We start from the raw sequence: 19,980 nt of genomic DNA on the forward strand, positions 1-19,980 counted from the left end.
TATTTTATGCTATTTCCATCAATTATCATTCCTAAAAATTCTATCTCATTTTTTAATAAGCTTACTTTCTTTTTAGAAGTTAGTAAATTTATTTAAGTGTATTAAGTATTCTTTGAGACTATCGGATAGAAGTAAAATATCATCAACGTAAATAAATATATAGTCATAATCTTTAAAGATATTATCCATATCACGCCCCGAGAGGGTACCCTAGGTATGACCGGCACTCAGAAACCATCTCTGGCTTCCGAGAGAACCACTTGGTCTCATTACTCATTTGTTCATCAGCGGAAGACTTAAGAATACTAATGTGGGCTTGTCATCATCAACATCAAAGGAAAAATAGATAATTCTTAGAAGAAGTAGTTTCTAAGGAGAACTACTCTAATTACATCATCAAACTCTGTCTATGAAGCCTCTAATACTCTTAGATGGTGCCAATGACATATTCATGGCTACCTTAAAAGAAACATAATACTCAAAAATAATAAAAGGATAGAGAGTTCCTCCGAATAAAAGAAGGACTCACCAAATAACTGAAAAATAATGATCTTCAACGATGCGCCTGTTGATGATCTCTAACACCTGTATCTGCATCATAAAATGATGCAGGTCGAATAAAGTTAGTAAGTGGAATGTACGAGTATGTAAAATGGCAGGAAGGTAAGGACATATATCAAGAAATTCCTCTCAAGAAAACTCAGCTCAGAACTCAACATCATCTCAACATTAATATGTAATGCAAATTTAAAATAATAATAAGAAATGCTTACTCAGTTGGGAGTTTTTTTAACCGACAACCATCACTTATGAGTTAGCGATAATTCAACGAAGCGATGTTGTTGCCACATCCATCCAATACCTTGCCAGGGTAAAGGACATCACCATCTTGGATCCACTCATCAAAGTCCTTTTTTGGGACTTAAGAGGCATAGCCTCCATCCTACGCTGACAACGTAGTTCTGGGGTTTGAGTTAATTAAACTCTTACCCAACTCGGTGCTCAATACTACTTCCACAATATGTGCTCATATTAATTTCATCATCTAGTCTCATTGGACTTTAATTGAAATCATCAAACTCATCTCATTACATCTTCATCAATCATTATACTTCAAAAACATCATTTACATCTCATCAAAACATCTTGCTCAAAACATCATTTACTCAAATTCATTTAAACTCAACTCTTGTGCTCTTTCAAAACTCAATAAAATACATATATAGTATTAATTGAAATCACTCTTTTTATAAATAAAAATATTAAAAGCCAACATCTTTATTCAAAATATATGTAAAAATATTCATGAACATCAAATCAATTAGGATTAATGGGAAAGTAGTCATGAACAATAACTTTAATAATATGAGAGATAATAATAATAATAATAATATCAATGCATAAATATATCTAACTCAATAGAAGAAGAAATAATTCATTTAGAATTCAAGATTTGGATAAAACTCAACTATAACTCAATTATAAATAATTTAAATATTGGGCGCATGGACAAACTCAATCCAATGCTATGAAAGCCTTACATACCTTAAATTCGAAGCTTTACTCCGAATTGGAACACTCTTGGACCCATAGCCTTTTCTTCTTGCCGGAGCATTTTGTATACTATTTGGAGTATAAGAATCACTAGATTAGTATTTTTATAATACTAAAACTAAAACTATATTTGAGAATGAGTAAATAAGTATATAGAGAGAAGAGTTGCTTAAAAAAGCTTGATGAATAAAATGAGAAAATAAGATGGGTATTTATAGGTGAAAAAGAGGGACCTAACAATAAATAAAATAATTATAAAGAAAAATCTGAAAATTTAATAGAATATATTGATGTCATGGACGATGTGAAATGGAGGACTATTGATGTCATGAGTGATGTCAAATGTATCTAGATTTTTCCATGGTAGGTGAAATGAGTTATCTTTGATAGAATACTCTTTTTCGGAGCTACGTTTGAATAAGATAAATTCCTTATTAGGATTTGGTGTATTCATAATAATTGTATATATAGAAGTCTAGTTTTATGTCGTTTAAAAATCAAATAATTTGGAGCATCCTATAGTGAGATATGAATTTTCTTCTACAAATACTCCGACACTTAACATATGGTCTCACAAAAGTTGTAGGTAATGATGTTGTGGTTACTCAAAAATTTGGTTCACCTAATTTGGACTATCCTATGAAAAGTTATGCCCAAAATACAGAGGTTGTATCATTTTCATCGAGAATTGAAATACCGACATATAACGTTTTAGGGGTTGTTAAAATATCTCCCCATTGGGATCATTCATCCTAGAATAAAGATGAAAATAGGAGACATCAAGAATGAATATCAACAATACATCAATTTCTCAAAAACTCTAATACTCAAATGGTCAATGACGAAAACTCAAGAATACACATCGACTTAAAGGTAGAAGTAAGGAATATTACCTTGAACATCGTCGTCGGAAGGCACAAATAGATGAGGATATTTAGCCTTCATATCTTCTTCAGCTTCCTATGTAGCCTCTTCAACAAATTGATTTTGCCATAGAACTTTGACAGATGCCACTTCCTTAGTTCTTAATTTGCGAACCTGACGATCAAGAATCTGAACTGGAATCTCTTCATAACTCAAACTCTCTTTCACCCCAATGCTCTCAGCTGGGACAACAAGTGAAGGATCTCCCAAATACTTCTTAAGCATAGAGATGTGAAACACGGGATGAATAAAAACTAATTCTGCGGGCAACTCCAATTCATAGGCTACGTTACCTACCCTCTTCATAATCTGATAAGGACCAATGTAGCGGGGACTACGCTTCCCTTTCTTTACAAATCTCATCACACCCTTCATGGGTGAAACTTTCAAGTATACCCAATCATACACTTCGAACTCCAAATCTATCCTTCTAACATTAGTGTAGGATTTCTGGAGACTTTGAGTAGTCCGCAACTTCTCTTAGATGGTTTTCACCTTCTTCATAGCTTGATGAACCAAGTCTGGTCCAATTAACTCAGCTTCACCAACTTCGAACCAACCAATTAGTGATGTATATATCCTCCCATACAGAGCTTAATAAGGAGCCATTTGAATACTCGAATGGAAGCTATTATTGTATGCAAACTCAATAAGAGGTAAATGATCATCCTAATTACCTTTAAATTCAATAACACAGGCTCTTAACATATCCTCCAAAGTCTGTATCGTACGCTCTGCCTGGCCGTCTGTTTGCGGATGAAAAGCAGTACTAAGGTTCACTCTTGAACCTAAACCCTTCTGAAATGACTTCCAAAATTGAGCAGTGAATTGAGCTTCCCTATCTCAGATGATAGACAAAGGAACTCCATGCAGTTTAACAATCTCTCTAAGATATAGTTTGGCATAATCCTCTTTAGTGTTCATAGTCTTAACATGTAAGAAATGGGCCAATTTGGTCATCTTATCCACAATCACCCAAATAGAGTTATGCTGTTTGTGGGTTCGTGGTAAACCGATAATGAAGTCCATATTAATCATTTCCCACTTCTATTCCGGGATCTCTATATTCTCAGCCACTCCACAAGGCCTTTGGTGCTCAACTTTAACTTGTTGGCAATTCAGGCACTTGGACACAAACTATGCTATATCTCTCTTCATTCCACTCCACCAGTATACTTCTCTCAAGTCATGATACATCTTTGTTGAACCTGGATGGATGGAATACCTATAATTATGGGCTTCTTTCATGATTCTCTCCCGAATTCCATCAATACTTGGAAGACATAATCTTCCTTGATATCTCAACACTCTATCTCCCCCTTTGGTAAAAGCCATTACCTTTTGCTTGTGAACCTCATCCTTCATTTGAAGAAGAATGGGATCTTGATCTTGCTTTTCTTTTACCTCTACAACTAGAGATGATTCAGATCCATTTCAGACTATTGTACCACCCTCACTAGAGTCAATAAGTTAAACTCCCAAACATGCAAGTCTATGCACTTCCTTTGCCAACTCCTTCTTTTCCTCTTCCACATGGACCGTACTCCCCATGGATAACCTGCTAAGAGCATTGGCAACTACGTTTGCTTTACCTAGGTGGTAGAGAATGCTTATGTCATAATTTTTGAGCAACTCTAGCCATCTCCCCTACCTCAAGTTAGCTCCTTCTGGCTGAATACATACTGCAAGTTCTTATGATCTGTGAATACATCCACATGTACACAATAAAGATAGTGACGCCAGATTTTAAGAGCAAATACCACAGCTGACAACTCAAGGTCATGAGTGGGGTAGTTCCTCTCATGAGTCTTAAGTTGCCTGGAGGCATAGGCAATGACCTTACCTCTATGCACAACACACATCACAAACCAACGCTGAAAGCATCACAATAGATTACAAAACCATATGTTCCCTCAGGTAGGGACAGTACTAGAGCAGTAGTCAATCTAGCTTTCAACTCCTGAAAGCTTTTCTCACAAGCATTAGACCATTGAAACTTAGACTTTTTCTGAGTCAGTTTAGTCAATGGTGAGGATATGGAATAAAATCCCTTAACAAACCTCCTGTAGTAACCATCCAAACCTAAGAAACTCCTTATCTCGATTAGAGAGATGGGTCTGGGCCAGTTCTTAACTGCCTCAATCTTTTGAGTATCAACTTGAATTCCATCACTAAATATAATATGGCCTAGGAAAGCTATAGACACAAGACAAAACTAACACTTTGAAAACTTAGCATACAACTCCCTCTTCTTAAGAGTTTGAAGGACAATCCTAAGGTGATTAGCATGCTCACTCTTACTTCTAGAGTAGGCCAAAATATCATCAATGAAGACAATCACAAATGTATCCAGGTATGGCTTAAATACCCGGTTCATGAGGTCCATAAAAGCTATAGGAGCATTTGTCAATCCAAAGGACATAATAAGAAACTCAAAATGACTATAGCGGGTTTGGAAAGCCATTTTTCGGATGTCACATTCTCTCACTTTCAACTGATGATAGCCTGATCTGAGGTCTATCTTAGAGAAGCATGTGGCACCCTGAAGTTGGTCAAATAAATCATCTATTCTGGGGATAGGATACTTGTTTTTTATGGTGACCTTGTTCAGTTATCGGTAATCAATGCACATTCTAAGGGACCCATCTTTCTTTCGCACGAATAGGACAGGTGTGCCCCAAGATGAGATACTTGGCCTAATAAATCCCTTATCTAGTAGGTCTTTCGGCTGTTCTTTCATCTCTTTCAACTCAGCGGGAGCCATCCTATAAGGAGAAATAGAGATAGGTTGTGTATTAGGAAGGACATCAATACCAAAGTCTATCTCTCTATCAAGAGGTATTCCAGGGAGATCCTCAGAATTGACTTCAGGAAACTCATTCACAATGGGAACTGACTCAAGAGATGGAGTCTGATCATTAATATTTTTGACTCGGACTATATGATATATGCATCCCTTAGAGATTAACTTTCTGGCTTTTAGGTAGGAAATAAATTTATCCTTAGGTACTACAGTACTCCCCTTCCACTCTAAGATAGGCTCATTTGGAAATTGAAACTTGACAATTCGGGTCCTACAATCAACTGAGGCATACCAAGCATAAAGTCAGTCCATGCTAAGAATCACATCAAAATCAACCATGTCTAACTCAACTAAATTAGCCATGGTATCCCTGTGATATATTGACACAGTACTATAGACCCTCTCAGCTAAGATAGACTCACCAATAAGAGTAGACATGCTGAAAGGCTCAAGAAGACACTCAGGAAAGATCTCAAATTTACTAGCTAAGTAAAGAGTCACAAAAGATAACGTAGCACCCGAATCAAGTAATGCATACACATCAAAAGAAAGGACTCGGAGCATACCAGTAACAACATCAGGTGCATTCTCTTGGTCTTGATGACTACCCATAACATATAAACGGTTTGTTCCCCCACCTACACTTGAAGCTGCACCTCTCTAATTACCTCTATTCTGTGGAGCTGCAGAAGAAAATTGAGCTCTATTACTTCCATCTCCCTGTCTCTTTGAAGGACACTCATTCTGGAAGTGACCTATCTTTCCACATCCATAGCAAGCATTGGTGCCCAAACGACACTCTCCCGAATGGAGCCTCCCACATCTAGCACATGGTGGCTTTCCTCTAGAACCTTGAGCCACACTTACTTGGGACTGAGAACCCTAAGCTCGGAAGTTTTGGTGACTTAGCGATCTCTGATCATACCTGGTATTAGGTGTAAAAGCATTTGTTGGGGAAGGTGCATAATTGGAAGACCTCTTCTGAAAGAAAGACTTGCTACCCTTCCCTTGCTTCTGCTCGTTCTCATGCCCAGCAGACTTAGACTTGTTGCTTAGGTGTTTCTCTCGGTCCCTTTTCTTGTCTTCCTCAATCTGCTAAGCATACACCATCAATCTAGAAAAATTCATGTCAGAAATCATTAGCATTGCCTTACATTCTTTCTTTACATATTTGCCCAGGCTAAAGATAAACTTCCTCATCTTGGCCCTCATATGAGGAATCATTTCTTGGGCATATTTGGACAAATGAATAAACTTCAGACTATACTTTTTATAGTTATAATATCCTGCTTGAGGTTCACAAACTTCTCAATTTTTGTTTCAGATAGCTCTTGGGGAAAGAAGTTATCAAGGAATGCTCTTTCAAACTCATCCCAAAGAGTAGGCTCTGCATCCTCACCTCTACTTTCTTCCCACTGGTTATACCAGATATTTGCCATATCCTTGAGCTGGTAAGACACCAACTCAACCCCTTCGATCTCTATAGCATGCATTGCTTTTAGTATCTTCCACATCTCATCAATGAAATTTTGGAGGTCCTCATCAACCTTGGAACCCGTGAAGACAGGTGGATTAATTCTAAAAAAATCTCTAATCCTCATGGTAGCAAATAACTCTTAATAACTAGAGCTAGGAATTAGTGAACTTTGGCTACTATTTCAGGCAACCACCAATTTGGTGAGCATAACAATCGCTCCTCGAAAATCTTCCTCAAAAGTAGGAGTGGTCTGAATAGTAGGTACTTGGGGTACCTTAGTAGACCTTGCAAGTCGGCCCCTAGATCTCCGTGGAGGCATCACTGACTGTGGAACCTCAGTGCTGGCAGCGTTCCTCTGACTAGTTGAACTATTAGAAGGCATGTCTAAAACGTGTAAATGTACGAATTAGAAAAGAAGTTGTTATAGAGTTAAACTCTATCGCACGAACTTAGATATGAAAGAAGTGAGACAATTCCTAATGTCCTATAGCCTCCTAATTATAAGTGTGGTGCACTACACACCCATAAGCAAGACTCTACTTATCACGACCCAACCCCGTAGGCCTCGACTGGGGTCTGACCTAGACCCTCTTATACGTGTTTATTAGCTACACTTAAGTTGAACCATGTGTGATGTGATACTATATACAAAAACCACAATAGTTTAAAACTTTTTCATATACCTGTAGCCTCTTTCATTCGTATCATATCCTGAAAAGGCACGCGCCGACGAGTCTGCCATAACATAAAAACATTTACAACATACCGTATAGGCACAGTCGAAACAAACTTATAAACAACCTACATCCATATATCTACAAACCTTTAGGAATAGTAACGGGAACATATGGCAGGACAGGGCCCCTGCCGTACTCCTGAATGTACAAATATATACATTAAGTGACCAGTATAAAAAATTAGGCTCTAGAATAGTGAAGCACTTACGACATAGCTGAGAGGAAATCCTAAGCTGATGGATCTCCAAAATGAACATCTGTACTTGTGGGCATGAAATGCAGCCCCCCGAGAAAAAGGGGGTTAGTACGATATATGTACTGAGTATGTAAAGCGTAACATATCATAACTGAGGCCATAACTGAAATAGGGATGCAGGGGACAAGTATAACAACTTAACGAATTACTATACATGCATGTTAGGACACATAAATCATATACATCATCATAAGCTGTGCCCGGCCCACTAGTGAACTCGGTATCATAAGCATTTTCTCATATTCACATGTCATCGTATCATCACATATTTTATTTCATCATATCATCATATACAGTACCATATTATCATATACGGTATCATATCATCGTATACGGTATCATATCATCGTATATGGTATAATCTTATCATGTATGTCATCGTATTACATCCGGTTTACTATGGGGCTCGAGAATCGCAAATATATCACTCTAATCTCATATGCATGCCTACATAAAGTATCCGACCCCTTTAGTGAGGGACTCGGTGAATGGAGTAGTGTACGCCTATAGCGTATCATTATAATATACATACCGTACCCATCCTTCTAAGGAGGGACTCAAGGTTCTTTCCTTATTTCGCCACATATACTATCATATTACAGCCGGCCCGAGACTCGGTGAAAAATCATATTGTCATAACATATAACATATATCACACATCATGTATGGCATCGTCTCCTCGTGCATGGAACTATACACATCTGGCCCAGGATGCGGTGAAAAAAGTAGTAAAGCTGTGCCTGACATAATATCCGGCCCATCATGGGATGCGAAAAAAGAAGGGTTACAACATGCACGAGTAGATTAATCAGAAACTATATGCAACTAAGTCACCCTCTGAGACTCAATGAAACACTCAAGTGAACCGTCACCTGGAGACAAGGAAGGTACTCATTCGAAGTGCCCTTTAAATGTCATTAGGGGTTACATCAATTGGGGCATCAAGAATCACATACATGCATCAAGACAATGCTACATAGCTTATGCAATCAGAAACATGGTTTATGCAATTAGAGACACAGTTATGCAATCAAAGAAACAGTTATGCAATCAAAGACATAGTTATGCAATCAAAGACACAGTTATGCAATCAGAGACATTGATCGTTTCAGATCCTTTAAGAAAAGGAGCTTGTATCTCCACTTACTATTCACTATATAGTAGGCTCGAGAATAATAGTTTGACTACTTTCAGGCTTTTAATGATCATAAGTGACTACAAGTCATGAGTTATACTCAGAGCTCATGATAGGAATTTCCTCTAAACCTATATCATCTATCATTTCACTTAACAGTAAGCCATTCCAAAGGAAAGAAGAGATGGGATTTACATTTACTAGTTTTCATTAAATAGAAGACTTAAAGGCAGTAACTCAGCTATTGCAGAAGTTCTAATATCAAGAAGTAAACAAGAGTCTCGACTCATACTCAGGGCTTTATGAATGGATTGAATCCCAAATATCATATACATATCATTCATAACTTACCTCTAAGACAAGCCAAAATAAAAGAAGAATAGCTGTACATACTTATTCCAAAAGCACGCCAAAAGAAAGCTTCACATACCTTGTCTGAATTATTCCTTATCCTTCTTGCCTCGCCGTCCTTTGAACCTATTCAACATGAAAGTAATATGAATATCAACCCCTTTTACTTTCCATCACCCTAGGTTACACCTTTGTATTAATGGAATCTATGTCCTCAGTCGTTTCCCCGACTAGTTCTGTTATTCTCTAAGGCATCGACAAATATTGGGCAGCACCTCCCCTATAGTGTGCCCTATACAAATTTCCAATTAGGTCTCTAAGACCTACATCCAACAAACAACAACAACCTACAGCAATTCACACATACAATATGCAATATAACTCCAAATGACTTATTCAAAAATACGATATCACAATAGGGCGTCTAGCCTTTATTTTGTAACGCCTTTCATTATATGTAACAAGGGATTGTGTGGATGCTACCAGCAGTATCCACATCCATTTTAGAATGCATTTAGTCCCTGCAACAATACATTACACCCCTGCAGCAACAACTCAAACGAACAACACTTTACTTCGACGATAATTTAACTATAGCGATTCTAATTTAGTTTATTTCGAACGTCGAGCATTTCTATGACATTCTTAAATTTCCAGCAGCATAAAAGGGGTGTAATACATCATATAACAATACCATAAACTTCAAATTGAAATGAAAGACCTTACCTTTCCCAAAATTGGCCAAAACTCGCCAAAGCTATCAAAACGTGAATTCTGGACAGCCTACTGTCTTGTATTATCGCTTAGTTTCGAAGGGGTAATTGACGGAAACAGGATTTGTGTCCTCAATGAAAGTTATAGAAATATGTCTTAGGGTCGCATAAAATTTCGAATTAACCCTACAACTATTTTGTACAAAACGATATGCCCAAAATACCAACAGCAGTCCTTGTAGAATTTCTAAAACGAAATCTGGGCAGCAGCTCCCCCATGCTTCACCACCCTTTTTTGAGCAGAGAAAAGAAAAACTGGTGTTTAGAGTCTAAATTAAAGTTATATCCCTATGAAATAGATTTCTAAAACATCTTGAATCACTTGAAACGAAGCCTTACAGTAGGAGTTATACTTGTATTACTAACAACAGTTTAATTCAAAAATGGGTCTGTTCCCTAGCATTTTCTCTTTAAGCTTCTCTTAGTTTTCCAAGTGTATAAATTAAAATATGGTTCCGTAGGCATCGTAATATACATATATACACATCCACGTACTTGAGGAACACTGTATATAATTAATTCATGGAGAGAAAATTAGAAACTTACCTTAGTGTTTCTCTTTAGCTGTGGCTGCCTTCTTTTGGCTCTCTAACGTTTTTCTCTCTTCCTTTCTCTTATGTTTGCTGAAATTTTGGATAAACAACTTACCTTAAGAGTCATACAACAAAAATACATGGGCTGCCTTGGAGGTGACATGTGTCATCCCCTTAGGGTGACACGTATTGGCCACCATATCATGCTGCCAACTAGAGGCTGCCATGTGGCAGTAGGGTCCACCCCTCAAGCAGCTGCATCACCTACTTGACCCTAAGTAGGTGCATCACCTTCTTGCTTGAGGTGCTACCATATGTCGCTCCTCTATTGGCTGCCACGCGTTGTCTTTTCCCCTTCCTCGTGGGTTCGTAATCTTGTCTTACTTTAAGTGCCTATATAATCCATGCTTCGCAAGATTGGTACGTACTCCAATAGCTTAAGTATGTAAGACTTCGAAGTTAGTAGCTTATCCAGCTCACATGATAGCGTTTAAGGAACTTAAGAAGACATTCCGAGCTCGAGAGTGCGGGGTGTAACATCCTTCCCCCCTTTAGAACATTCGTCCCCGCATGTTGAATAACATTTCCCTTAAGACTTCATATATATTGTAGGGAGATTCCATTCTACTAGAATAGCATACATTTTATCCAAGTAATTAATATACGAGTTCCAGTACTGGGGGTTATCTGTAGACATCGGGAATAGGTACGGACACCTGTGTTTCATGTCCTCCTCAACTTCCCAGGTTATGTCTTCATGATTCTTATTCCGCCACCGTACCCTGATGGAAGCTATGTCCTTAGTTTGCAACCCGTTTAATCTGCTGATCTCGGATGGAAATAGGTTGTCCCTGGTAGGATAACTCCCTGTTATGTGGACCTCCTCCATGGGAAATATTCTGGGAGCGTCTTTCAAATTCTTGCGGAGCATTGATCTGTAAAAACTGAATGTATTATTTCAAATTAGATGGTAGGTCCCACTCATAGGGAGCTTTATCTATTCTATAAATGCCCTGAGAAGGATCAATGTATCCCTTTCTTGCCGACTCTAGGCTTCTAATCGATAGCTTGTCCCGGATTAAGCTTTACTTCATCAATAATTTACTGGATCACATCTGGGCCTATCTATTTCTAAGTCGGAATTTCTATCTCCTGTAATTGGTCATTCGACTTTTGATACTCGATCTTGTTCAAGCTACTTCACCATTTCTCTTACGCCAACTTGTAATACTCTAGGTATATTTCACTATGCCTTTACTCAAATCTTCTTTCCAATTTTATTACCAAGCATTATATTATAATCCTTACACAACGTGTGTAGGTACTTAGATCAATTTAGAAAATTCCTTAACGTCGCTATACTAGCGGCTTACCCCCTTCAGTCGAGGTCAGGGCTCCGCCATGGCTTTTGTCCTTAATACCAATTATATCTTAATAGTTCTGCCTCGAACCATCTTACACTTTTCTTTAATAGATTCTAAATATGGCAATCATATTGCTATTACTGACTTCCTTTTATCGAGTAATTATTTGACCTCGCTCTTGGTATGCCAATGTTCGTAAGATGCACAACTATTCTTGTGTTATTTTCACGAGGTGCGTTGTATTTCAGTCATAATCTTTTCTGCTCTTGGCTTACTCTGTTCTATATGTGTCATTGTACCAACACGCCTTTATAATCTCTTTTTGTCATACTTGTTTCGTTCCCTTTCTCACTTCCTAGGGGGTCACCCATCCCAGTGCCACTCTCGTCCAAGCACTCTTAACTTCAGAGTTTTGACGGAATCCGGTGCATTAGTGCGGGTATAATTGCGTCCATCCCTTATGGCTCGTTTGAAGTTTAAGTGTTCCCATTTATATACGATAGCGTCAGTTGATTTTCTCTTACGCTTGTACCTCTCTTGTCCACTTCCCCCCTTTTAGGGTGTACCTATGTCATCCTCCATTTGTTTTTAGCTATTCACACGAGAATGATTCTACTACAACCTATTTAACGTGCCGCACCATATCTATATTTTCTGTTAAATCATCCATATGTTAGGTTGCCTTTATAGGGAGCCCTGGCACAACTATAAGGTGCTTTAGTCTTCGGAATATATCCTATAAAATCTCATCTAATGGTTGATACTTGAGTAATATCCATCATGTAGCAGTACATTCAAAGCCACATTCCATTCATCCCAATCAGTAATTAGCTCGTGCTCATAATTGGTTCAAATTCTCCACTCGGGAGTACTCATACTTTGATGATCCGTGTTTTCAGTTCCGCCATTATACTAACCTTATTCCAGTGGATACCACTTATCCTTCTAATAACCTCATAATGCAGCAGTTGTTCTGCAAATCTTTCAACTATAACTTGTCATAGTTTATCCCTATGTATCAATTCAGGCGATGCCTTACTATTTCATTTTATCCCGATCGATCATTCTTCTCTAAGTCATTTTCTTTGGTCTATAGGTCCTTCCCAACTTCGTTCTATTATACCCATATCGACCTCCTAGTTTTTATTGCCATTAATTCAACAATTAACTCATTTCTCGAGGTCAACCATACTTGTTTAGTCAAATCTCATCATTGTTGTGAGCACAACCTTTCAAGACATACTACACCTGTATTTCATTCTCTTTTTATTTCTACGAAAATTTGGGCAGGGTTTTCTCTGTATTTCTTACTATCTCAACACCTGCACGCAGAAAATACCAATAATGCCTCACAGGGCATACATATATATATATATATTCATATTGTATAGCATCTCATCCACACAGGGCACACATATATAGTCATATCATCTCATATCGCAGCCGCACAGGGTGCCCACAATTAATAGTATGGAAATGGACTTACCTGTTATGTCTTCTCGAGCTGCACCTATTACACTTTCCTGTTTACCTTTCCTTTCACTTTTCAATTGTATATGTCAATCGCATTTCAATACCTTACCTGATATATGTATTTCATGCCTTTGCTTACCTACATGCTGTATAACTTCTGATATCGTCAGTTACTTTTTTTTTCTATCGATATTATCCTTCTACTGAAATTACAGGTTAGTAGGGGGAATGTCATTTCCGATGACTTGGCTCTATCGCACGATCTTAGATATGAAAGAAAGTAACATCTTAAATGTCCTGTAGCCTTCTATCTATAGATATGGTGCACAACACACCGATAAACAAGACTCTACTAGACACGGTCTGTAGACACTCCAAGGACAAACTTCTCTGATACCACTTATGTCATGACCCAACCCCGTAGGCCGTGACTGGGGTCCGACCTGGACCCTCTTATATGTGTTTATCAGCTACCCTCTTATGTGTGTTTATCAGCTACACTGAAGTTGAACCGTGTGTGATGTGATACTATACACAAAAACCACAATAATTTAAAACTTTTTCATGTACCTGTAGCCTCTATCATTCGTATCATATCATGAAAGGGCACGCGCCGACGAGGCTTCCATAACATAAAAATATTTACAACATGCTGTATAGGCACAGTCGAAACAAACTTATAAGCAACCTACATCCATATGTCTACAGACCTCTAGGAATAGTAATGGGAACATATGGCGGGACAAGGCCCCCGACGTACCCCTGAATGTACAAATATATACATTAAGTGACCAGTATAAAAAATTAGGCTCCAGAATAGTAAAGCACTTCTGACATAGCTGAGAGGAACTCCTAAGCTGACGGATATCTAGAATGAACATCTGTACCTGCGGGCATGAAACGCAGCCCCCCGAGAAAAGGAGGGTCAGCACGATATATGTACTGAGTATGTAAAGTGTAACACATCGTAACTGAGGCCATAACTAAAATAGGGATGTAGGGGACAGGTATAACAACTTAATGAATTACTGTACCTGCACCTTAGGACACGTAAATCATACACATCATCATAAGCTGTGCTCGGCCCTCTAGTGAACTCGGTATCATAAGCATTTTCTCATATTCATATGTCATCATATCATCACATATTTTATTTCATCATATCATCGTATACGATATCATATCATCGTATACGGTATCATATCATTGTATACGGTATCATATCATCGTATACGGTATAATCTTATCATGTATGTCATCGTATTACATCCGATTCACTATGGGGCTCGGGGTCGCAAATGTATCACTCTAATCTCATATGTATGCCTACATAAAGTATCCAGCCCCTTTAGTGAGGGACTCGGTGAATAGAGTGGTGTACGTCTATATCGTACCATCATAATATACATACCGTACCCGGCCCTCTAAGGAGGGACTCAGTGTTCCTTTCTTATTTTGCCACATATACTATCATATTACAGCCAGCCCGGGACTCGGTGAATAATCGTATTGTCATAACATATAACATATATCATACCTCACATACGACATCATCTCCTCATGCGTGGATCTATACACATCCGGCCCGAGACGCGGTGAAAGAAGTAGTAAAGCTGCGCCCGACATAATATCCAGCCCATCGTGGAATGCAAAGAAAGAAGGGTTACAACATGCATGAGTAGAGTAATGAGAAACTATATGCAACTAAGTCACCCTCTGAGACTCAATGAAACACTCAAGTGAACCGTCACCTGAAGACCAGGAAGGTACTCAGCCGAAGTTCCCTTTAGATGTCATTAGGGGTTACATCAATTGGGGCATCAGGAATCACAGACATACATCAAGACAATGCTACATAGCTTATGCAATCAGAAACATGGTTTATGCAATCAAAGACATAGTTATGCAATCAGAGACACAATTATGCAATCAGAGACATAGTTATTCAATCAATGACACAGTTATGCAATCAGAGACATTGATCATTTCAGAGCCTTCAATAAAAGGAGCTTGTATCTCCACTTACTATTCACTATATAGCAGGCTCGAGAATAATAGTTTGACTACTTTTAGGCTTTTAATGGTCATAAGTGACTACAAGTGATGAGTTATACTCAGAGCTCATGATTGGAATTTCCTCTAAACCTATATCATATATCATTTCACTTAACATTAAGCCATTCCAAAGGAAAGAACAGATGGGCTTTACATGTACTAGTTTTCATCACATAGAAGACTTAAAGGCAGTAACTCAGCTATTGCAGAAGTTCTAATATCAAGAAGTAAACAAGAGTCTCGACTCATACTCAGGGCTTTACGAATGGATTGAATCCCAAATATCATATACATTTCATTCATAACTTACCTCTAAGACATGCCAAAAGAAAAGAAGAATAGCTCTACATAGTTATTCCAAAAACACGCCAAAAGAAAGCTTCACATACCTTGTCTGAATTATTCCTTATCCTGCTTGCCTCGCCATCCTTTGAACCTATTCAACATGAAAGTAATATGAATATCAACCCCTTTTACTTTCCCTCACCCTAGGTTACACCTTAGTATTAATGGAATCTATTTCCTTAGTCGTTTCTCCGACTAGTTCTATTATTCGCTAAGGCATCGACAAATATTGGGCAGCACCTCCCCTATAATGTGCCCTATCCAAATTTCCAATTAGGTCCCTAAGACCTACAACCAACCAAAAACAACAATCTACAACAATTCACACCAATAATATACAACATAACTCCAAATGACATTCAAAAATACGATATCACAATATGGCGTCTAGCCTTTATTTTGTAACGTCTTTCATTATACGCAATGAGGGGTCGTGTGGCAGAAACCAACAACATCTACATACCTTTTAGAATTCATTTAGGCCCTGCAAAAATACATTACACCCCTGCAGCAACAACTCACACGAACAACACTATACTTCGACGACAATTTAACTATAGCGATTCCAATTTAGTTTATTTCGAACATCGAGCATTTCTACGACATTCTTAAATTTCCAGCAGCATACAAGGGGTGTAATACATCATATAACAATACCATAAACTTCAAATTGAAAGGAAAGACCTTACCTTTCCCAAAATTGGCCAAAACTCGCCAAAGCTATCAAAACGTGAATTCTAGGCAGCCTACTGTCTTGTATTGTCGCTTAGTTTCGAACGGGTAATTGAATGAAATAGGATTTGTGTCCTCAATGAAAGTTATAGAAATGTGTCTTAGGGTCGCATAAAATTTCGAATTAACAAAACATCTTGAATCACTTGAAACGAAGCCTTACACAAGGAGTTATACTTGTATTACTAACAACAGTTTAATTCAAAAACGGGTTTGTTCCCTAGCATTTTCTCTTTAAGTTTCTCTTAGTTTTCCAAGTGTATAACTGAAAATATAGTTTCGTAGGCATCGTAATATACATATATACACCTCCATGTACCTGAGGAATATCGTATATAATTAATTCATGGAGAGAAAATTAGAAACTTACCTTAGTTTTTCTCTTAAGCCGTGGCTGCCTTTTTTTGGCTCTCTAACATTTATTTCTCTTCCTTTCTCTTATGTTTGCTGAACTTTTGGATAAACAACTTACCTTAAGAGTCATACAACAAAAATACATGGGCTTCCTTGGAGGTGACATGTGTCATCCCCTTAGGGTGACACGTATTGAGCTATAATTGGCCACCATATCATGCTGCCTACTAGGGGATGCCATGTGGCAGTGGGGTCCACCCCCTCCCAAGCAGCTACATCACCTACTTGCTTGAGGTGCTACCATATGTCGCTTCTCCATTGGCTACCACGCATCGTCTTTTCTCCTTCCTCGTGAGTTTGTAATCTCGTCTTACTTTAAGTGCCTATGTAATCCATGTTTTGCAAGATTGGTACGTACTCCAATAGCTTAAGTATGTAAGACTTCCAAGTTAGTAGCTTATCCGGCTTACATGATAACGTCTAAGGAACTTAAGAAGACATTCCGAGCTCGAGAGTGCGGGGTGTAACACTTTTAGACACGGCTTTATAGACACCCTAGGACTCTTGAACTCTGTGCTCTGATACCAAGTTTGTCACGCCTCGAGAGGGTACCCTAGGCGTGACCGGCACTCACAAACCATCTCTGGCTTCCGAGAGAACCACTTGGTCTCATTACTCATTTGATCATCAGCGGAAGACTTAAGAATACTAATATGGGCTTGTCATCATCAACATCAAAGGAAAAATAGATAATTCGTAGAAGAAGTAATTTCTAAGGAGAACTACTCTGATTACATCATCAAACTCTATCTATAAAGCCTCTAATACTCTTAGATAGTGCCAATGACATGTCCATGGCTACCTTAAAAGAAACATAATACTCAAAAATAATAAAAGGATAGAGAGTTCCTCTGAATATAAGAAGGACTCACCAAATATCTGAAAAATAATAATCTTCAACGATGTGCATGTTGAGGATCTCTAACACTTGTATCTGCATCATAAAATGATGCAAGTCAAATGACGTTAGTACGTGGAATGTACGAGTATGTAAAATGGCAGGAAGGTAAGGACATATATCAAGAAATTCCTCTCAGTAAAACTCAGCTCAGAACTCAACATCATCTCAACATTAATATGTAATGCAAATTTAAATTAATAATAAGAAATGCTTACTCAGTTGGGAGTTTCTCTAATCGACAACCATCACTTATGAGCTAGCGATGATACAACTAAGCGATGCCGTTGCCACATCCATCCAATACCTTGCCAGGGTAAAGGACATCACCATCTTGGATCCACTCATCAAAGTCCTCTTTTTGGAACTTAAGAGGCATAGCCTCCATCCTACACTGGCTACGTAGTTTTGGGGTTTAAGTCAATTAAACTCTTACCCAACTCGGTGCTAAATACTACTCCCAAAATATGTTCTCATATTAATCTCATCATCTAGTCTCATTGGACTTTAATTTAAATCATCAAACTCATCTCATTACCTCTTCATCAATCATTATACTTCTAAAACATCATTTACATCTCATCAAAACATCTTGCTCAAAACATCACTTACTCAAATTCATTTAAACTCAACTCTTGTGCTCTTTCAAAACTCAATAAAATACATATATAGTATTAATTGAAATCACTCTTTTTATAAATAAAAATATTAAAAGCCAACATCTTTATTCAAAATATATGTAAAAATATTCATGAACATCAAATCAATTAGGATTAATGGGAAAGTAGTCATGAACAATAATTTTAATAATATGAGAGATAATAATAATAATAATAATATCAATGCATAAATATATCTAACTCAATAGAAGAAGAAATAATTCATTTAGAATTCAAGATTTGGATAAAACTCAACTATAACTCAATTATAAATAATTTAAATATTGGGCGCATGGACAAACTCAATCCAATGCTATGAAAGCCTTACATACCTTAAATCCGAAGCTTTACTCCAAATTGGAACACTCTTGGACCCCTAGCCTTTTCTTCTCGCTGGAGAATTTTGTGTACTACCCAGAGTATAAGAATCACCGAAGTAGTATTTTTATACTACTAAAACTAAAACTATATTTTAGAATGAGTAAATAAGTATATAGAGAGAAGAGTTGCTTAAGAAATCTTGATGAATAAAATGAGGAAATAGGGTGGATATTTATAGGTGGAAAAGAGGGACCTAACAATAAATAAAATAATTATAAAAAAAATATGAAAATTTAATGGAATATATTGATGTCATGGGTGATGTCAAATAGAGGACTATTGATGTCATGAGCGATGTCAAATGTATCTAGATCTTTCCATGGTAGGTGAAATGAGTTATCTTTGATAGAATACATTTTTTCGAAGGTGCGTTTGAACAAGATAAATTCCATATTTGGATTTGATATCTCATAAGAATTGTAGATATAGAAGTCTAGTTTCATGTCGTTTAAGAATAAAATAATTTGGAGCATCCTACAGTGAAATATGAATTTTCTTCTACAAATACTCCATTTCATTACAGCACACTATCTTACAATAATTAATTTATTTGACCTACGTAACCTCCGAAACTTAACATATGGTCTAGTGCCTTAGCTTATCTGTTCATTTTCAAACAACCCCTGTTTGTCACAAAAGTTGTAGGTAATGATGTTGTGGTTACTCAGAAATTTGGTTCACCCAATTTGGACTATCCTATGAAAAGTTATGCCCAACATACAGAGGCTGTATCATTTTCGTTGAGAATTGAAATACCGACATACAACGTTTTAGGGGTTATTACAATCCATTTTTCTTTGAAATATCCGTGGGGCATTTTTTTAATCCAAATGGCATGACTAACCATTCATATTGCCCTTGAGGGGTAGAAAATACAGTATAATGAATACAGTCTTTATTCATTTTTATCTGCCAAAATCCGCTTTTACAATCAAACTTAGAAAATATTTTTTTGTTAGTAGTTCTATTAATTAGACTTTCTTTATGTGGTAAGAAATATCCATCAAATATAGTATTATCATTTAATATTTTATAATTATTAACCATTCTTGGTTTATTTTGTACTATCTCTGCATGGTTTCTAACCATAAAGGCTGGTGAACTGTGAAGGGAGTT

Source organism: Solanum dulcamara, chromosome 5 (assembly GCF_947179165.1).
Source record: "Solanum dulcamara chromosome 5, daSolDulc1.2, whole genome shotgun sequence".
Classification (NCBI taxonomy): Eukaryota; Viridiplantae; Streptophyta; class Magnoliopsida; order Solanales; family Solanaceae; genus Solanum; species Solanum dulcamara.